The sequence below is a fragment of the Scophthalmus maximus genome, chromosome 15 (genome assembly GCF_022379125.1).
Source record: "Scophthalmus maximus strain ysfricsl-2021 chromosome 15, ASM2237912v1, whole genome shotgun sequence".
Lineage (NCBI taxonomy): Eukaryota > Metazoa > Chordata > Actinopteri > Pleuronectiformes > Scophthalmidae > Scophthalmus > Scophthalmus maximus.
This window is the reverse complement of record NC_061529.1, coordinates 10,921,818-10,928,646: the sequence shown is the minus strand read 5'-3', so window position 1 is coordinate 10,928,646 and position 6,829 is coordinate 10,921,818.

Below are 6,829 nucleotides of genomic sequence, written 5' to 3'. Positions count from 1 at the left end.
ATGAAATACACATTAAAAGTGACAAGTCTCAGATTTAATTTCAGTAGGTTTACATCAATATAGATATAAAGAACTGCATGGCCCACTTACTGACTTTGTATTTACTGCCAACATGCTCTTTTTTCCATCCATCACACGTGTTTATGTATGCACGGTTCAGAAACCTACATACCTGTCAACAATGGGCTCCAAAGTACACGTTTGAATCTGTTCTGTTTATTCTGACTGAAGTAAAAAAAACATTTCATTGTGACAACCTGTGAAGCTGTGGACTCTACAGGGTCAAACTATGTGATCCTTGCAGAGCCGGTAAAGTGATTCACATCTGCATATATGGAATGTAAACATAGCTCACACACACACACACACACATACAAACACACACACGTCATCAGACCAAATGTGCCCAGCCTGCCAGCTGGCTGCGTGTGAGCAAAGCAGAGAACGCCAAAGCCGCAGGTAAAGAAGACCACCTACTGCTATCTCCCCCGTCCAGAACATTTGTATGCCTGGAACGCTGCACATCTGAGCCTGGGTGGTTTGAGCTCTTCCAAACTGAAACCAAGTTGAATTCTCGGATTCTCAAATTCATTGATTCTCAAATTCACATAATGAATCGCACACCATTGTGAGAATGAATTGGCTGGATGTGGGGTGAGGTGAAGTTCCAGATTTCCCTGTTAAAGGAAACCTGGCACTTCAGATTAAGCTGAAAATAATTGTTTTTTTTATAATAAGGTATGATTGAACCCGGAGTCATAGGGATTTCAGATCTTTGATCACCAGACTTCCTCGCCCAGGAAAACCAGCCAGGGGTGATCAGCCCCTGACTTGTGTCCAAGTGGCGTGCATGTCCACAGATCCCCCCTCCGCAGCCACAGGCCCACAAGTCTAATGTTTCTTTATGGCTCTCCTGCAGTCTTCTCACTCCAAGGAGTTTTGGAGCCTGCTGTAGTGAGTGGCCAGCAAAGCCCCTGAAACCCGACTTCGACTCGTTTGCGGCGTGCTCTCCAGCCTGCATTCTACCACCAGTCCTGTATATTTTGCTCTTTTTAAGTCATTGGTTTCTTGTATCCAGTCTTCTGGGGGCAGTTAGTTCCACCAAGACCTCTTGCTTCATAGATTCTGAGGATAGCATCATATGTGTCAAAATGGTCATAATGTTTTCCAGGAACTTGAGCTGCCTCCCTAGGTCGACTTGGAGCTGCAAGCAGGAAGGCAAGAATCCCTCCAGAGGAGTTTGGCTTGTGCTGTGCCTTTTCCAAAACACTGATGAAAATCTTGGATCGCTTGAGAGGGTACTGGTTCTTGGTGTTTTGAACTGCTGTGCTGATTGGGTCTGCTAATGACCTTAGGACCTGGTCATGGCGCCACGTACACTGGCCCTGGATCAGCTTAATTCTAAAGTATGATCGTTCTGCACATCCTGCAAACACGATCAATATCTTTCTGTGTTCGAAAGGGCATTTGTGTTAGTGCAAGTGCATCGCAACACACTGAGGGCCCTTGTTCTAAGTCATCAATTTAGTATTGATGGTTTTAATGGGTTTATAAGCACATCTACACATCCACTACACCCCCCTCACTCTCACACACACACACACACACACACTGCTCTTGGTCTAATTAATTAGTGTGTACTGACTCATTCACTCTGACCTCAGATGTTGTCCTTATTGTAGGTTAATGGCTGTAATGGAAAAGCTTCATTTACGTTTACACCCTTTCCATTTACGTAGTTGTTAATGTTTCCAACACGTCCCTTGGAGGTGTTGTTTTTACACAATTAGGGGTCTGGATGTTTGACACATTGCTAACATATGAACAAACAGATCGAGATGATAGAAAGGAGAATCAGAAAGGATTTTATCATTGATGCCATGAAAAAAATACCTTCTTGAAACGGTCAATGAGACACAACCTCAGACTAAAATCCAGATTGCTCCAAGTGAAATACTTACTTTTCCTCTCTCCTTCTCCAACTGATAGTGTTTTCCTCTTCTTTAAGTTTCTTTCCCTGCATGTACACACACATCACATCCAGCGGAAGTGAAAGAATTCTCGATGGTTCCGCGCTGAAAGAAGTCACTGAGCTCCTCATCTCTCGTTGGGGCCTGGAAGAATAACTGAGTCTCTCCGTTTCACGCTGGGACACACAGTCCCTTCAGACTCGCACATCTCAGCCCAGCTTGAGCAGCATGACCCTCGTTAGCTGCGTTTTTAAATATTTAATACGCCCCAGACTACAGAGAAAGAGAGAGACGGTGAACAAGCAAGAACCAGATACATGCAGGCAACCTGATGCAAACACGTAGTGGCAGCGCGTCTGAAAACGGGTCCTGCGCATGGCCAAGTATGAGGGTGTGAGAGCACATGAAGTCATAAAGCCAGTGTTATTGGGAAAATAAAGCAATATGTGTGTAAATGTAGACACGGATGAATGCTTTCTGCCTCGTTTGTACCACTCTTTTTCATGAATTGACAGTGAGTAACACACAAACTCACTGATGAACATAAGCAGCACCTCTGTGTTAGCGTTCATGTTTACAGTCTTTAACAAACACCAAGTGTACGCCATTAAATCTGTATCTATTAATAAAACATTTGTCAGACGTAATTTATTAAATGCAGTTGATTGACATACTACACAGTCTCAAGCGTGGACTAACGCACTTTATGCATGCATCGCTTTTTATAAATGCAAACTGCATACACCGCATGTACCTCAATCGCTTCGCATCGGCTGCTTTGTAAAGTCACATTTGCAATTCTAACGTTTGCATTTCCTCTCTCTTCCCCTTAACCCTTCCCGTCTCCTTTTTTTTTTCATTTTTCAACCTGCCATGAGGCTGGCTGTGTCCTGAAGGCCGGCTTTGTTAGCCAGACATCGTGAGAGCATCATGTCCTCGCCCTAATATGATCAGTTTCAGTAAATACAGGGCCTAATGCATTAGGACCTGGTGACACTCATTTAGTCCACTTACGTCCCAGCATGTCTGAGACTTTCAAGAGTTGGAAGACAGAGTGGAGAGAGTGACAGCTGTCCAAACAGCATCTCTTCCCGGTGTGGCAGGAGAATTACAAGCGGGCTTTTTCACAGCGTATGTTCAGTCTTCAACAAAAAATATTTCTCCAAAGGCGCAAAAGACTCTTTGAAGAAGGCCGCTTATCTTGACTTGAGGCGCTCTCTGAATCTGTAGCTATCTGTCCATTAATTGTGAATTAGTTTAAGAGAGTTGAGTTCAATTTCGTCATCTTCTGAATGAGGCATGTATTTCATAACAAAGTAATGTGACAATCTCTATTAATCATTTGTTGTTAAAAAAAGAAAGTTTACTAAAATATTAGACAAAGACGCGCAGCAAATATATATTTAAATAGCTGAAAGTATCAAATATTTGGTGCAGAGTAGGCGATGTCATTAATTTGGTAGGTTGTGATAAAACAAAATATTTGACAGAGTAAAATTGTGTACTGTTGATCACCAATGTCGCGTTTCCTCTCCTGGGGGCCATTTACCTAGAGTAGCCACCCATCCCTTCAAAATACGGGGCATCCTGCATTTGACACTTAAATGTTGTGTCAATTTTTGAATCAACACGGGACGCAATTTATTCCGTATTTTCATCCCACACACATTGTGCGAAGATCCAAATATGTAATACCTAATGTTAATATTGATAAAGCATTTCAAACTTTATGAATCTAAATGCTTTCTTGAATGTTTTAATTAAATATTCACTACCACGTGACACTACCATGTCGTCCATCTTTTACAGTATTTACAGTCTATGGTCTGGAAAAAAGTGGCAGACAGTGTGAGCTATGCTTAAACTGACCTCTGAAATGAATCAGTTGTTAGTGCAGATTCATTTTCTATACATCAACTATAATTAGTCAATCAACAATTTATATTTCTTTGTGGAGCAGAGCTAAATTGTCTCCTCACAAGTCTAACATAATCACCCTTTTCAGAATGCATAGAGGCACGCTGAAGGAAAATATTCCTGCCATCATTAATTCATACCCGAGTTCAGCCTCTGAATGACGTACAGAGTATTTGCTCTTAGCATGATAAACACGGCCCTTTGAAGACGCTCTGTGGGTGATTCCATAACTGCAGTTAATGAGCTACACACAACATTGGAAAGGGTTATTATTCTGCTTCGAAGCTCACTTCATTTGATGTCAAAAGCTCAAAAGAATATCGTCAATGATGATACAGAGAATCCAAGGCCGACAGTTTAGAAAGCAACACAGTGGCCAGATATAATACGTACACGGTCTCATAAATATCCAATCTCAATAACCTCCCAGGAGCTTGGAAGAACAGCTCAAAGAGAGACTTAGTTAGCACTTTCTTGGACATGGTTCCCTATGAAGTAAGATCATCTGATGGTCTCTTCTTCGCAGTCACATCAAACAGTATTTAACCACAGCACAACTGATGAGAAGAAAAAATTGATTTTGGATCTGGCTGGAATATCTGATGAGGCCTTCAATAACTTAAAGGGGGTGGTTTTCTTTGACTCAGCGTGTCTGTGCACATAATCCTCCAGAGCTGCACCGATGTATTCATTTCGAATGATTTTGCACCTCTCATACTGACTTTCAACTCAAATTGAAGGACTTCATGGAAGGGACTGAGCAATATCTTACCACCTTTAAAGAAACGTTTTCTTTCACTCCGCTTTTCTTTTTTTGGGGCCTACTGAACTGTATTATAAAGAGGTCATTATTGAAGTCAATATGTATGCATTTCATATTCATATTTGTCCTAGGTATCCAAACTCTGTTTATACAAAAGTGTCATCCAGGACTTTGGGTGTGTTCTACGTAGACTATTTTCTGTGCCGATTGCAGGATTGATAAGGATACTTTCCATTATTTATATTAAAATTCAACATTATTAATTATATATATGTATATATGTATATACACACACACACACACACATAGTGGAATACAAAGTATAAAGTATCATAAAACAGAACTACTCAAGTAAAGAACAAAATTGTACTTCAGTAAAGTTGTTAGATAATATAATTAGCTACTTTCCACAACCGGTGCAATGCCGGCAAAATCACATTATCAAACTAATGCTTAAATCACTGCATTACAGAAAAAATAAATATAATAGATAATTATATCATGACATTATGATATTACTGAAAGGCATTAAAAAAATAAACTCCAAAACAGGAGTCCAGATCAACCCTCATAATAAATTGACCATTACTCTCCTGCCAAGAAGTATTGTGAGGGAATCTAATCAGAATAAACTAGATCTAAACAGCCAGATGGATTATCTGGCCCAAAGAGTGGACTTCCTCAACCGGTACAAAAGCAACTTTGAGTTCCGTCTCCTGAGAGACCCAGGAAGTCATCAATGTTCGACTTACATCTTCTGAATGCTGGCACCGGTCTGAGCTGATCGACACCTCGGACACCAGAGTTACTTCACTTCACAGTGTTGAGATCAATTATCACCTCCGATCAATGATGTTCAAATCTGACAGGTTGCAGTAAGGGGCCTCTGGCTCTTCTTTCAAGGTGCCCCAGCAGTCTGCTTCAGGCATGTGTTGTGGGGAGTATACTTTTTGAAACCAATGTGTCGAACACCAGTTTTTCAACCACAGAATTCATGGAGTGAGCTCATTGTCGGTTTCCCAGATCTGCAGGGATTCCCACCACAGTGCAGGCCTGAACTCTGCTGGCTGTGGTCAAATCACCAGACCCCAAATCCATCAGCCAACTTCATGTACCACATCCTTTGGATTACCTTTGCTCGGCACACCGCATCTAGATCCATGTTTTTCCCAGATTCTATCTACACAGCAGAGTGCGTTTGACAAGGACTACACAAAGATTAGTGGAAAAACATGGGATTTAAATTAGATTTCACTTCATTGGCACAGACTTTGACACCTGAGAAGAATTTAGAAGATGGGCTTTTATTAGAGGAATAATTACTCAGGATATTGAATCTTGCCCTCTGTGGTAAATGGTTTATGCGCCTTTCAAAGCAGAAATAAAAACAAAGCACTCACTTATTTTCTATTCAACCTATTTGTTTAAAGGTTTAATCTCAGCAGTGTTTAACTGCCTCTTGATTCTTTTTAATTTCCTTGGTTAAAGCAGCAGTGGAAACAGGTGGCTCGGAGATTAGTTTTTTGGCAGTGGGATGTTAGAGTGGTGAAGTAGTTTCCAATATCATGAAACTGTTACCACAAAAAGTATTGGCAGGCAGAAGATTGAGGAGTCGACAAGACAGCACAGATTTCAGAAATTCACGATAACATGTGGAGGAAGGGTTTGAATCGGAGATAAATACTAAGATACTTCAGGATCCCATAAAACGAACTGGTGCCTGACTAAGTGTTGGAAAAAATGTGAAACCACAAATTGGTGACACACCCACACAAACACACCATGTTTTGGCCATGTGTCCCTGAAGATGTCTTCCATGAGGATATTCCCAAAGATCTATAAATCTACGAAGGACTCAAATCTATGCTACAAATCCCATTAAGTGAATTTAAATTAAATGGTTGAGACCAAAGTCAAAGTGTTGTTTTTCCTTGTAGGTAACTTTTGAATCACATCAGTCAATTTTCAATTGGGGCCATTTGCAGATATCTGGCTTTTGTGGCCCCACAATTCTGCATGTTTCCCCATGAATGTGACCAATACGGACCAGATGTGGAGAGAACCATGTGACCACCATTAGTACCCACAGGAGCAGCCATTGTCTTTCAGCAGCTAATTACATCCCAGGGAATTTAACTTGGAACAAGAATCTAGAACAGCCAATAAATCAATAGATTTA